The sequence below is a fragment of the Hyperolius riggenbachi genome, chromosome 8 (genome assembly GCF_040937935.1).
Source record: "Hyperolius riggenbachi isolate aHypRig1 chromosome 8, aHypRig1.pri, whole genome shotgun sequence".
NCBI lineage: Eukaryota > Metazoa > Chordata > Amphibia > Anura > Hyperoliidae > Hyperolius > Hyperolius riggenbachi.
In genome coordinates, this window is record NC_090653.1 from 114,067,736 (window position 1) to 114,083,893 (window position 16,158).

Genomic DNA, 16,158 nt, shown 5'->3' on the forward strand with positions numbered 1-16,158 from the left:
CATGTGTCAACTTTCCCAAATTTAAAGCCGAAATGAGATTGCTGCCATTGTCAAACACCACGTTGCCGATCTCCAGTTGGTGCGGGGTCAGCCACTGATCCACCTGTTTGTTCGGAGCAGCCAGGAGAGCTGCTCCAGTGTGACTCTCCCTTTGAGGCAAGACATGTCTAAGATGGTGTGACACCGTCGTACCTGGCATGCAGCATAGGCCCTGGGGAGCTGGGGCTGTGTAGCTGGAGAGGAGATCATAGCGCCAGTAGAGTTGAACTGCAAGTCAGCCAAGGAGGAGGAGGAGGAGGATGACAGCAAAGAGGATGTAGCAGAGGAGAGGAGGTGGCAGCAAGCCTGCCTGCAAGCCGTGGAAGTGTCACAACTAGGTCCGCTGCACAGCCATGTACTCCCTGCTTGTCGTCAGTGGTCACCAGGTTGACCCAATGGGCTGTGTAAGTAATGTACCTGCCCTGACTGTGCTTGGCAGACTAGACATCCGTGGTCAGATGGACCCTTAACCCAACTCTGTGTGCCAGAGATGACACCACTTGCCTTTCAACTTCATGGTACAGTTTGGGTATTGCCTTTTTGGAGAAATAATTGGGGCCTGGTATCTTCCACTGTGGTGTCCCAATGGCCACAAATTTTCAGAAGGCCTCAGACTCCACCAGCTGGTATGGTAACAGCTGGCGAGCTAACAGTTCTGCCAAAACAGCTGTCAGCCGCCGGGCAAGGGGGTGACTGGCAGACATTGGCTTATTCCACTCAAAGATTGCCTTCACGGACACCTGGCTGCTGCTGTGGGCAGATGAGCAGGAACCACTCAAGGTGAGAGGTGGAGTGGAGGCGGGTGGCTGTGATTGTGAAGGTGCAAGGGAGAAAACGGCTGAAGATGATTCACCTGAAGGAGGAAGAGGAGAAGGAGGGTGGCTTTGCTTTAGTGTGCTGCTTTTCCTCATTGCAGTTTGCACCTTTTCTCCATGTGCCTTCATAAGGCAGTTGTCCCTACGCAGGTGTTGGCCTTTCCATGGCTCAATTTTTGGTGGCAGAGAGTACAGATGGCATTGCTCATTTCTGTGGCAGACAAAAAAAATTTCCCAACCGCTGAGCCCAGGGGTATGGGCACCATTGTGGCATCAGCAGCTGACGTTGAAGGGCATGTTGGCTGGCTGTCCATTGGTGGCGATACATGGCGCCGGACACTGCCACCAGCTGTTTCTGATGATGAGCTCCCCCTGCTTCTTTCAGGAACTCATCTCCTCCTACTCCTTTATGACTCCCCCTCTGAACTGTCCCCCTGTTTACCTCCTTTATTGGGAACCCACATGGGATCTGTATCATCATAATCATCATCATCATCATAATCATCCTCCCCAAAACTACACCAACAGCAGGTACATCAACATCCTCCTCATCACACCTTATGTCCATAGTGTCGCCTAACTCAGACATATGAGGTGATGTAACTTGCTTAGCGCCTTCATCTTGTTGTAACAATAATGGCTGTGAATCAGTGAATTCCCCACCAAATAACTCCTGCGAAGTTTCAAATGCAGTGGATGTGGTGCTTGTAGTAGCGCTGGTGGCTGCGGAAGATGAGGCATTCTGTGTTAAATAGTCAACCACGTCCTGACAATCTTTGGAGTTGATGGGACGTGCCTTCATCTGAGCACGGTGAGTTGGCTTTTGACATGCTACAAATCCTTAAGCACGCTACTTTTTCTCTTGGATTGATCATAATGGTACATGCTAGGCTGGCTTCTGCATGTAGTGTTGTTGGTGGTATAGCGGATAAGTTAGTTGCCTAACCCACACTGAGACCTGGGTTCAATTCCCAGCCATAGCATGTAAGCTGGCTTTTGAAAAACTACAATTCCCTGGAAGATTGGAGAGAATGAGAGAGAGAAATTTTTTTTCCTCCGGAATTTCATACAAATCCGGCGGAATTTTCATAGCAACGGAATTTAACACTGACGGAATCCGTGATTTCCGGCGGAATGGAATTTGCTGGTTCCGATCATCCCTATAACTGAGAATGATTCCTTATTCAGTTATAAGAATCAGTACAAAAACTAAAGCATGGTTTAAAGATCTTCACCAATGCTATTTTTTCTGTGCATAAAAAAAAAATCTTTATGAACATCTCAAGCAAAAACTAGCATTAGTACAGGTGTCCCACAATGGTGTTTATTTATCAACAACCAACACAACCTTGCTTTACTATTGTTGTTAGGTTCACAGTAAAACACTTTCCACGTACCCTTCACTCGCCCTCTTATCTCCATTAAAAGGACAGACTTATCAAATGTAGCTATGCCGGGTGTCTGTAAAGTAACTGTTTTGGAAACTATCATCAGCAATTATCACCAATGATTGCTTTCAGCTATTTTTGATTCTATGTATAGGCCCTTACATACAGGTTACTCACTTTCATGGCTTCTTTCAACAGATAGTCCCACTGAACTGGTTGTGTGGATCATGCCATCAATGAAATTACAAAAGCTCAGGTTACAGTAGTAACTGGAGTCGGGAAGGAATTTTTTTTCCCTTTTGGGGCTAATTGGACCATGCCTTGTAAGGGTTTTTTAGCCTTCCTCTGGATCAACAGGGATATGTGAGGGAACAGGCTGGTGTTGTACTTTGTTCTCTGGTTGAACTCGATGGACGTATGTCTTTTTTCAACCCAAATAACTATGTAACTATGTAACAGTAATTTAAACAATATGTTATTTTCTATGTAATAAAAAAAAAAATCAGACTTGTCAGCAGCTGAAAACTACCATCCTCAGCAACAAATGAAATTTTCCAAGCCAAGGCCTTTTTTAGGCGTAGGCCATCTAGGCAAAGGCGCCATATCTTGCAGATTGTGGGCCTGCATCCTCTGTTCCTTCTTTTGTTATGTAAGCTGCAGGTAGACTACAGTGCATGCCACTGTGCTTTTTGTGTGATAATACATGCAACCAACTTCCTCTGCCTCGATATTTCTTCATTCTCACAATATGTCTAATAAAAATACACATAAGTCCTCACAGGTAAGATTATTTTAACAGCTCAGTTTTGGATTCATCTGGAATGTACTCACTCACACCATGCACATCCTATAATGTCCTCTTTGTAGAAATCCTATTCAGTCTGTATACACAATTTCGATCAACTGATGCTTATGATTAATTTTATAATGCCATTATTTATTCTGCAATATTACAGTACACTACAACTGAGCAGGGGTTTTCCTTCTGGCTACCGTTCTGATCAGTCCTGGCCTCCCACTCATGATTATTCATGCTATGATTTCAGACAACTAGATAGCTGCTCTAATTAATGCCTTAAATGGCATGAAAGGTTGGTATGACTCACCACAAGAATGTTGATCAGAAATGATCATGCCAGGAGGAATGACTAGTTATGTAGTTATTACTGCAGTAGTTGGGTTTCATTGCAGCTTTCTTGGGGTTGTATCAGTGGAATCATACCAGAAAATTCTGTTAGTGCAAAACAGCATGTGTATTACATACAATTACATACAATGCGTAACAACCACACACCAGACTCAGTTTTCAAAAGACCAAAAAACTAATTACAGAGAATATCTACATTTCAAATAATAACTTACAAATGATGATCCAAGGATTTTATTTGAGTTCTGTTTGATCTGAAAGGCTGGTATGCCTTTTAAAGAGAGACTGAAGCGAGTATAACACTCGCTTCAGCTCTTATATTCAGCAGGGGCATATGTACCCCTGCTAAAACGCCGCTATCCCACGGCTAAACGGGGGTCCCTTACCCCCCAAATCCCCTCGTCTACTCACGGGGATCTCTTCCTGTTTGAGGCAGGGCTAATGCACGCATCCCTTCCTCACACACGTATATCAGCGCGTATCTCCGCCTCTCCCCCACCCCTCTCAGTCTTCCTTCACTGAGAGGGGCGGGGGAGAGGCGGCGATGCGCCGCTGATAGACTGCGCTGAGAGGCAGGGCTGCCTCTCAGTCGTTAGCCCTGCCTCAACAGCAGCAAGATCTACGACCAAGTTGGTCGTTGATTTTGCAGGGGGGGGGGGGATTTGGGGGGTAAGGGACCCCCGTTCAGCCGCGGGATAGCGGCGTTTTAGAATATGAGCTCTGAAGTGAGATTTATTCTCGCTTCAGAGTCTCTTGAAAGAAAATTGCCCAATGTTTTTGTGGGGTTTTCACCTTCTCCTGGATCCATTGCGGTTTCTGATGGACTGCTTTTTTTTTTTGTTTTTTTGTTTTTTCTTGATAGAACATGATTAACATAATATCTTCTTTCAAATTAACAGTGTGACCATGCAATAGCATATGATCTCAAATTCATTTTTTTTTTATAATAAGAGCCTGTCTTCTTTCTTCCAATTTTTCAGAGGTGAACACATTTTAGAAGCAGCTCTGTTAGATATTCTGCGGTGAAAGGCAGGTCACATATTTCTGAAAAGTGAAAAGTAACTTTCTGTCAGAAGGCCTATTGTGACGGATCTTCTTTCAGTTGTTCAGAGTCAGGATTAACTCAGTGCAGTACAACATAAATCCCTTGATCTTCCTATGTGCTGCTGAACTTCATCTGGAAAATAGAGTTGATGTCCTCACTCAGTAAAAAAGAAAGAAAAAAGAAAAAAAAAAGGAAAATGTTATATAACAGAAATTCTTCATTAATCAGTTACTTATATCATTTAGGCATAGATCTATTGCAAACAAATAAATCCTACGTAGGTTAATGTATTCTGTGATTTTAAGTATTTTAGTTTGTGATTTTAAGAGCATTTATAAAGGCTTTTAGATCACTTCAGGTGCATGTTTTTAGTTTACAAGCTTAGCGTAATATTAAATAAAGTTTTAATTATTTGCATTCAAGCTTTATTACACCAATAAACATTTATTAATATTATATTATGATGCTCTGAACATATGCTTCTTCTTCTATCTTTTTTCCCAGGTCTTTATTCATCACTGGAGACACCTGCAGTAAGGCCTGATTTACAGGTGCTTGCCAGGCGGTAAATGATAGCCATAGCGCTCGTCTTTGAAGCACTCTTATTCAAATGAATTGTTGGTACCACCGTTTCCTGTAATTTCCCATCATTTGCACAAATGCTGTGTTTTATCTGTATTTTTGCTGCTTACCTCTGAAAGCCACCTAAAGCTGTCAAATTCTTTTCTGCACGCTTGCCAAAAAGCATTTGACCAAAACACTGCGGGCTGTCCATGTGAATCGGGCTTAACACTAAGTAAATAATGACCTTTGTCCTGGTCTCTCAATGTGAATTGTTCTTTAATGTGAAATGCTTTGATCCTAAAATGGGCCTATACTAACCTGCACTTGTAATAAAAGTAGTTTCAGTTAAATCATTAATTATATACCCACAATAGTGTGTTTAATATTTTTTTCTCTTTCTATCTGTGTATCCCTTCTGGAGTTCATTAATGCTGGTATCATAATTAAGGCTGTCCTGTAAGTCTGTTTTCCCCTTGCTTTCACATACATTTTGATAAAAGTGCCAGTAAATTTACCAAAATTCTACTACTTTATTCATATAGTAAAATATGAGTAATATTTATCAGTATTTTACTATGAACTAACCTCTTTTACTCTCACACAAAATCCCCTCTGGTGGTGCCTAACCTTCACACCTGCCCTGGTGGGTGCCTAACCATAGCCCCCTCCACCCTCCTGGTGGGTGCATAACCTTAACATCCCATTCCCGCACCTAATCTTAGCCCCCCACACCTAACCTTAAATGCCCCTACCTAACCATAAAGGAATGACGGGAGCACAATGGGGACATGCATGCCCAGTGCATCGCAACTGATGTGACTGGACACTATTACTGGGGTAGACTGAAGCTGCCCAAGAGGATGGTGAGGGAGCCCATGGAGTACATGGGGCTTAAAGAAGCCCCAGGTAAGTATAAATGCTGCTATTTAGAATTAGTGTTGGGCGAACATCTAGATGTTCGGGTTCGGGCCGAACAGGCCGAACATGGCCGCGATGTTCGGGTGTTCGACCCGAACTCCGAACATAATGGAAGTCAATGGGGACCCGAACTTTTGTGCTTTGTAAAGCCTCCTTATATGCTACATACCCCAAATTTACAGGGTATGTGCACCTTGGGAGTGGGTACAAGAGGAAAAAAAAATTTAGCAAAAAGAGCTTATAGTTTTTGAGAAAATCGATTTTAAAGTTTCAAAGGGAAAACTGTCTTTTAAATGCGGGAAATGTCTGTTTTCTTTGCACAGGTAACATGCTTTTTGTCGGCATGCAGTCATAAATGTAATACATATAAGAGGTTCCAGGAAAAGGGACCGGTAATGCTAACCCAGCAGCAGCACACGTGATGGAACAGGAGGAGGGTGGCGCAGGAGGAGAAGGCCACGCTTTGAGACACAACAACCCAGGCCTTGCATGAGGACAAGAAGCGTGCGGATAGCATGCTTTGTACCACCATGCAGTCATAAATGTAATAAAGATAAGTGGTTCAATAAACAGGGACCACGCGGCAACGCTAACCCAGCAGCAGCACACGTGATGGAACAGGAGGAGGCGCAGGAGGAGAAGGCCACGCTTTGTGAGACACAACAACCCAGGCCTTGCATGAGGACAAAAAGCGTGCGGATAGCATGCTTTGTACCGCCATGTAGTCATAAATGTAATAAAGATAAGAGGTTCAATAAACAGGGACCACGCGGCAACGCTAACCCAGCAGCAGCAGCAGCAGCAGCACACGTGATGGAACAGGAGGAGGCGCAGGAGGAGAAGGCCACGCTTTGTGAGACACAACAACCCAGGCCTTGCATGAGGACAAAAAGCGTGCGGATAGCATGCTTTGTACCGCCATGTAGTCATAAATGTAATAAAGATAAGAGGTTCAATAAACAGGGACCACGCGGCAACGGTAACCCAGCAGCAGCAGCAGCACACGTGATGGAACAGGAGGAGGCGCAGGAGGAGAAGGCCACGCTTTGTGAGACACAACAACCCAGGCCTTGCATGAGGACAAAAAGCGTGCGGATATAGCAGCAATGCTTTTTGCCGCCATGCAGTCATAAATGTAATACAGATGAGAGGTTCAATAAACAGGGACCGGAAACGCTAAACCATCCCAGATGTTCATCGGTCATGTTACTTGGTTGGGGTCCAGGAGTGTTGCGTAGTCGTTTCCAATCCAGGATTGATTCATTTTAATTTGAGTCAGACGGTCTGCATTTTCTGTGGAGAGGCGGATACGCCGATCTGTGATGATGCCTCCGGCAGCACTGAAACAGCGTTCCGACATAACGCTGGCTGCCGGGCAAGCCAGCACCTCTATTGCGTACATTGCCAGTTCGTGCCAGGTGTCTAGCTTCATGCCCGGTTTCAGGTCCAGCGGTGCCAGCCACAAATCCGTCTGTTCCTTTATTCCCCTCCAAATTTCCTCCCCTGTGTGCTGCTTATCCCCAAGGCAGATCAGCTTCAGCAACGCTTGCTGACGCATGCCAACAGCTGTGCTGCACTGCTTCCACGATCCTACTGCTGCTGGTGCTGGGTTAGCATTTCCGGATGAGGTACAGCTTTGAGATGCGTTGGAGGAGAAGGAGTCAGAGAGGTAGGTGCTGCTGTTGTTATCCAGCTGTTTGCGGCGTGGGCAACACCCGCGCCGTAGCAGGTGAGGAATCGCTGCCAGGCTCCACAAGGTTCACCCAGTGCGCGGTAAGGGAGATGTATCGACCCTGGCCGAACGCACTCGTCCAGGTGTCAGTGGTGAGGTGAACCTTGCAGGCAACGGCATTCTTCAAGCTTCGGGTTATTTAGCTGACCACGTGCTCATGCAACTCAGGCACTGCAGAGCGCGCAAAGTGGTAGCGGCTGGGAACCACGTAACGTGGGATGGCCACTGACATCATGCCCTTGAAGCTGTTTGTCTCCACCACTCGATATGGCAGCATTTCGCAGGCCAGAAGCTTGGCTATGCTGGCTGGCTGTTACTGCCACGGCCCGGGGGTCATTTGCTGGCAATTTCCTCTTGTGCTCAAACATCTCAGAAACAGACAACTCAACCGTAGCGCTGCACACCGAAGGGCTGTTGGTTGTTGTGTTTGATGAACACTGGGAGACCTCAAGAGCACTAGTCCGGAAAGTGACAGTGTCAGCATCGTCTGATGTTTGTGAATGTTGTGAACCACGCAATGGCTGGGCTACTGCTGCTGCTGAGGCGGGTCTGGTGGTGAGTCTGGTGAACCCAAGGGAGGCAGTGTTGCTGGTGGTACCCTGTCCTGCCGCGTTTGCCCACAGAGTGGGATGTTTGGATAGAATGTGGCGGCTCATGCTGGTGGTGGAGAGGTTGTTAATACTTTTCCCCCTGCTCAGGCGGGTCTTGCACACCTTGCAAATCGCCATGGTAACATCCTCAGTGCAGTCTTCAAAGAAAGCCCAGACTTTAACTGGCTGAGGACTCGGACCTCGTGCGTGATGTGCTGGTGCTGCTTAACCCACTGCTGGACGCTTGAGAGGTCATCCAAGTAATTATCTGGTCCTGTTCTTTTGGATCTGTGAGGGTTGTTGTCCTGGACAACATGGGCAGTATTGAGTGGGTTTTCTTGGGTGCTCCCCTGTGGCCTGTACGTGAACCGTCAGGGGAAACACCTCTTCCCTTGCCCCTCCCTCTTTCACCGGATTTCTTCCTCATTTCACTTATCCTTAAAGTACACGCTGACTGGCAGCAGTACAGTGGCAGTACAGAAATGCTATACAGTGGTGGGTGAGCGGTGTACCACTATTGTCAGCAGTGACACAGAGCACAATGCTATACAGTGGCGGGTGAGCGGTGTACTACTGTTCCCAGCAGACACAGAGTGGAAGTAAACACAATGCTATATAGTGTGGCTGAGCCGTGTACACAGAGTGGCATTAAACACAATGCTATATAGTCTGCTATATAGTCACCCCGAACAGGGTGATGTTCTGCAGAACCCGAACAGTGGCAAACACTGTTCGCCCAACACTACTGGGAGGGAACGCAGATTTTAGTACCTAAACACACGATACAACATGTTTTCCGGGGTCGGACTCTGAGGCACATACAGATGGTCCCGATCATCATCCTCATCATACAACTCTTCTCCTGAGTCTGACCCACCCACCACCTCTGCCACCCCAACATCCCCAGACACAGACCCCTCATCGTCCTCAACATTAACTTGGGATGCTGGCCTGAGCCAGACCTCCTCCTCCACATCAGGCCCCATCATCTCCTCAATGGCAGCCCTCATTAATCGCTCTGGCGACGGACTGATGGACACAACGTTCTCCTCCGGGGAGGGCTGCTGCTGACCACTGGCTGCTGGGGTGGATGTTATAGCTTGCGTGGGGCGTTGGCTGTTGCTGTTGTTGGGAGTGCTGCTCACAGCGGAGGTCTCTGGGGAACTCATGTTGAGCTCATATAGTGGTTGACGGTGAGTGGAGTATTACTGATCCCAGCAATATACACACTGACTGGCAGAGTACGCAATGCTATATAGTGTGGCTGAGCGGTGTACACAGAGTGGCAGTAAACACAATGCTATATAGTCTGGCTGAGCGAGCGGTGTACTACTGTTCCCAGCAGAATCAGAGTGGCAGTAAACAATGGTATATAGTCTGGCTGAGCGGTGTACATAGAGTGTCAGTAAACAATGGTATATAGTCTGGCTGAGCGAGCGGTGTACTACTGTTCCCAGCAGAATCAGAGTGGCAGTAAACAATGGTATATAGTCTGGCTGAGCGGTGTACATAGAGTGTCAGTAAACAATGGTATATAGTCTGGCTGAGCGAGCGGTGTACTACTGTTCCCAGCAGAATCAGAGTGGCAGTAAACAATGGTATATAGTCTGGCTGAGCGGTGTACACAGAGTGTCAGTAAACAATGGTATATAGTGTGGCTGAGTGGTGTACACAGAGTGTCAGTAAACAATGGTATATAGTCTGGCTGAGCGGTGTACACAGAGTGGCAGTAAACACAATGCTATATACTCTGGCTGAGCGAGCGGTGTACTACTGTTCCCAGCAGACACAGAACAGTAAACAGAATGCTATATAGTGTGGCTGAGCGAGCGGTGTACCACTATTCCCAGCAGACACAGAACAGTGAACAGAATGCTATATAGTGTGGCTGAGCGAGCGGTGTACCACTATTCCCAGCAGACACAGAACAGTAAACAGAATGCTATATAGTGTGGCTGAGCGAGCGGTGTACCACTATTCCAAGCAGACACAGAACAGTGAACAGAATGCTATATAGTGTGGCTGAGCGAGCGGTGTACCACTATTCCCAGCAGACACAGAGTGGCAGTAAACAGAATGCTATATAGTGTGGCTGAGCGAGGTACACAGAGTGGCAGTAAACAGAATGCTATATAGTGTGGCTGAGCGAGCGGTGTACCACTATTCCCAGCAGACACAGAACAGTGAACAGAATGCTATATAGTGTGGCTGAGCGAGCGGTGTACCACTATTCCCAGCAGACACAGAACAGTGAACAGAATGCTATATAGTGTGGATGAGCGAGCGGTGTACCACTATTCCCAGCAGACACAGAACAGTAAACAGAATGCTATATAGTGTGGCTGAGCGAGCGGTGTACCACTATTCCCAGCAGACACAGAACAGTGAACAGAATGCTATATAGTGTGGCTGAGCGAGCGGTGTACCACTATTCCCAGCAGACACAGAACAGTGAACAGAATGCTATATAGTGTGGCTGAGCGAGCGGTGTACTACTGTTCCCAGCAGACACAGAACAGTACACAGAATGCTATATAGTGTGGCTGAACGAGCGGTGTACTACTGTTCCCAGCAGACACAGAACAGTACACAGAATGCTATATAGTGTGGCTGAACGAGCGGTGTACCACTATTCCAAGCAGACACAGAACAGTGAACAGAATGCTATATAGTGTGGCTGAGCGAGCGGTGTACCACTATTCCCAGCAGACACAGAGTGGCAGTAAACAGAATGCTATATAGTGTGGCTGAGCGAGGTACACAGAGTGGCAGTAAACAGAATGCTATATAGTGTGGCTGTGCAAGCGGTGTACTACTATTCCCAGCAGACACAGAGTGGCAGTAAACAGAATGCTATATAGTGTGGCTGAGCGAGGTACACAGAGTGGCAGTAAACAGAATGCTGAGCGAGCGGTGTACTACTATTCCCAGCAGCGACACACAATGACTGGGGGGGACCCTGGCTAGCGTGGCTGGAGCGCGAACTACCCTGCCTGCCTACCCAAAGCTAAACCCACAGACAAATGGCGGAGATATGACGTGGTTCGGGTATTTATTTACCCGAACCACGTGACAGTTCGGCCAATCAGAGCGCGTTCGGGTCCGAACCACGTGACCCGTTCGGCCAATCACAGCGCTAGCCGAACGTTCGGGGAACGTTCGGCCATGCGCTCTTAGTTCGGCCATATGGCCGAACGGTTTGGCCGAGCACCGTCAGGTGTTCGGCCGAACTCGAACATCACCCGAACAGGGTGATGTTCTGCAGAACCCGAACAGTGGCGAACACTGTTCGCCCAACACTATTTAGAATGTCTCAGTGTAACGCTGGGGGAGTCATACTTTCTACCAGCCAGCACAACAAGGCTGAGAGCTGAATTATGGAAGAGGCTACACTGGCTGCCCAGAGCAACTGCAGCTCTTGCAATAGCAAACATTCAGACAGAAACAAGACAGACTGGAGTGAGGTAGCCAATAGCAACCACAGCAATGGCTACCTGCAAAGACAGGACTAGGAGGCCAGAAGCTGACATAATGAATGCTTGCTAATCTAGTCACTTGCCTCAGTTACAGCAAGCATTCACAAAGACAACAGTGAGGTAACCAATAGCAACCGCAGCAATGGCTACCTCGCAAGGACAGGGCAGAATAGTCAGGAAATAGCAGAATGAAAGGCAGGCAAACGTAATACATAGACAAATATACAATAGATATGATTCCTTAGCGTATTACAATTTACAGCTATCAATGAAACTACAAACAACTGACTAACATATGTATATAACATAAGCAAGGAAGACTGGCTAGGATCAGGAGCAATACCGCGAACAAGGCTAGGCAATACAAATCTCTATACTAGAAGGAGTACGTATATATGTCCCCGTGGGAAATATATAATGTAGCTCCACAGGATAACTGAACTAAGACAAGGAATATATTTTACAATATCAAGGGACCCAGTAACAGCTTAGACAGAGCTGAGACTATGACAGGCGGAGCACGCTGCACCTGGAGCAAAACAGGAACAAACGCACAAACCCGCAACCAGGCAGAGATGTCACTGTTAGAATGCCCACCTGGGTCCCAAGAAACACTGGCAAAGAGGCAGGCCATAAATTGGTCAGCAAACAAGGCCACAACCCGGGTATTACCGGGCTGACTGGACAAAAGGACCCAGAGGCAATAGGACATGTTGCAAGTCACTCTGAAGACCTTTGGGTAAAACAGAAAACTGAAGGACACCAAAAAGAGCCATAGACTGGACATCCACAGGAGCAGAGCATCTGAGGTCATCAAATAAAACAGAAAACTGGATCCCATCAGGAAGGAATGCATAATGGCCACAAACAGGAGGCGCAGGATACCATCAGGAGAGGCACCAGACAGGAACTCATCAGGAGAGGCACCAGACAGGAACTCATCAGGAGAGGCACCAGACAGGAACTCATCAGGAGAGGCACCAGACAGGAACTCATCAGGAGAGGCACCAGACAGGAACTCATCAGGAGAGGCACCAGACAGTGAGGCAGTCAGGGAAGCAGACTGGAATCCGCAAGGAGCAGCGGGCTGGAGGCCATCAGGAACAGCGGACTGGAGGCCATCAGGAACAGCGGACTGGAGGCCATCAGGAACAGCGGACTGGAGGCCATCAGGAACAGCGGACTGGAGGCCATCAGGAACAGCAGACTGGAGGCCATCAGGAACAGCAGACTGGATGCCATCAGGAACAGCAGAGTGGAGGCCATCAGGAACAGCAGACTGGAGGCCATCAGGAACAGCAGACTGGAGGCCATCATGATGGATAAACTGAAAGTTATTTTCCAATAGAGCAGGCAAAGCAGCAGACTGGGTAACAGGTTGTAAATGCAGAGTATCTGGGGGAGTCTGTGGGAACTGAGTACCAGAAAATGTTTTTGAGGATGAGCCATCAGCAGAAATGAGTGTGCGCTTAGCCTCAGCAGAAAACTGTGGGAGCCCTCTTTCAGCAGAGCATTGAGGGAGCTGGGTCTCAGCAGGAGTCTGTGGAAACAGAGCATTAACAGGGGTCTGTGGTGCCTGAGTGTCAGACATCTGTGCGGATTGAACTTCAGCATAAGTCTGTGCTCTAGCAGAAGTTGAAGGGCAAAGGGCATCAGCAGAGACTCGAGAAAGCTGGACCTTTGGCTGAGTGACTGGCTGGACCACTGGCTGCATAGCTGACAAGACCCTTGGCAGAGCAATTAGCTGAACCTCAGATCGAGCAACTGGCAGACTCTGCCAGAGCAGCTGGCAGGAGGAGACCTGCTGAGACGTCTGGAGGACCCACTGCCAAACCAACTGACAGAGGTTCTGCCAAGCTGTCTGACTGGGCCACTGCCAAACTGACCAACAGGGACACCGCCAAGCCGACCGACAAGGACACTGCCAAATCTTCTGAAAGGGGAAACATTGGACCAACAGACACAGGTACTGCTGAGCTGACTGGCACAGGCAGGGCTGAGGAGACTGGCACAGGCAGGGCTGAGGAGACTGGCACTGCTGAGGAGACTGGCACTGCTGAGGAGACTGGCACTGCTGAGGAGACTGGCACTGCTGGAACATCAGAATGGAGTTCAGATGTAACATTTTTCTGCAAAGAAACAGTTTGTGGATCTGCGGAAACCGGCAACATAACTGTTGGAGTCTTTGCAGTGGCAACTGGAAGGATGGAGGCTGTAGGGAAATATTTCCGTTTAAACTTAGATTTTTGACTCAGTCTAGAAGCAGGGGTGAGTTTAACAAAGTCCTGATGTGCAGAAGAAAAGGGCAGGTATGATGTAGGAAGCTGGAACGACCACGGAGTGGATCTAACCGCAGTCTGTAAAGGAGCAGTTATTTTATGATTTTTGGATACAGGCAATTCCAAGTCCGTGGAACAGGTTACTGAGGACAGAGAGCATGTCTTTCCCTTGATGACTGGGGCAGAATTAACAGGTGGTTTGCTCTGAAAATCATAAGAATGAGACAAAATTATTTTCCAAGCGATTACTAGACCAGAACCTGATTCATATTTACAAGTCTTTTGATCAACCATAGACTGGACAGCACGCATGCATGCAAATACATATGAATCACCCTTTTCTAGATAGAACTCAAGAAATCGATCCCAGTCACTCTTAAGGTAACCAAACATCTGTTCAGGATGGAATACTGGATCAAAGCTGACAAACTTATTGCTGGAACTGTGGATTAAGAGGAAAGGAGGCGCCCAATAGGAAAATTTGTATAAATTATATTAGAGCATGTACCAAAAGACACATGCTCTCAATGATTAGAGAAATTTGAGAATTTGACTCATAATAAAATTGAATATGTTTTCATTTATTAAATGCGAACTGCACTGTGACAACGCGTTTCTCGGCGTGAAGCCGCTTCCTCAGGTCAAGTGAGTGCCGGCGTCTAGAGTGGACTGTATGTAGGAGCGCCTACATACAGTCCACTCCAGACGCCGGCACTCACTTGACCTGAGGAAGCGGCTTCACGCCGAGAAACGCGTTGTCACAGTGCTGTTCGCATTTAATAAATGAGAACATATTCAATTTTATTATGAGTCAAATTCTCAAATTTCTCTAATCATTGCGAGCATGGCCCATATGCAATTACCTTTTTCTCCTGAGTTTTCTCCTTGGTGATATTTTTAAACTTGTCAATAAAATGCATTTTAAGCCACCAAAATTCAAGAAAACACTCAAAATAATTTTGATAGTACTTTTTCACCTACTTTTTGGTACTTTTTTAGTTGAAAAATGCTGGAAAATTATTTTAAAGAGGAAATGAAAAATTATCTCCTAGGAGAAAACTCAGGTGAAAAAGTTAATTGCATATTGCCCCATGTGTCTTTTGGTACATGCTCTAATATAATTTATACAAATTTTCCTATTGGGCGCTTCCTTTCCTCTTAATCCACATACGGTACCCTACTTAGTAGGGTCTTCGTTCTCGCTTTTATAGCGAGACGAATATTTTTTCATTTGGAGTTGCGACCGATACCTAGCAAGAAAAGGCCGAGTGGGGACGGCACTTCCCCATCTGCGCTAACGAGTGGTTGCCTCCTTGGAGCAACCCAGATTTGTGAGTATATTTTCACCAGATTTACTTCACCTTATACCCAGCAAGATGATATTACACTAGATCGGGCTCCCGGTGGTCGGGTGCATTTTTGTTTGTGTTTCTCCAATTATTGCTGGAACTGACAGGGTTAACATTGGCTGCTGAATGCTGCACAAACTGACTACCAGAAAACTCAGAAGGATCTTTTTTATGCAAAATCTTTTTCCATTCATTAATCAAAGGAAGCACACAGTCAGACTTGCAAACATTCAGGTTCATCAGAGAAGTTGCAGATTTAATACATGCATCCAAAAATGTCTCATCTTTTGCGGAATAAAATTCATTAAATGACTCCCAATCATATTTTAATTCATCATTCAGTGCATTAATTTCCCATCTACTGAATGGGGGATCCCAATCACTCTTAATGGGAGCTGGTAGATTACCCTGAGCATAATTGAAGGACTGAACTGTCTGTTTGGAAGTGACAGGAATATGATTAGTTTTAATTGGCTTGGTTTGGTTTATTACTGAGGAGGAGTTATTGCAATAGACAGGCAGGGATCTAACTTGAGTCCAGGAGGTAGAAGGATCTCTTACTGCAATTAGGGTTTGCAGAATCTGCAACAATGATTGCATTTTGGATTCTGCAAAGTTTCCCTGCTGCATAAAAGATTTAACATGCATAACAATTTGCATTAGCTCTTCACGGGAATATGCTGACAATTTTTTGTAACAATCATTTTTGTCTTTCTCTGCTAGCAAGGAGTAGTAGTTATTGTGCTGAATAGTCCAATCAACTTCCATAGCTAAAACAAATGAGATTCCAGTATTAATGGAAGTAGCAGGATCAAG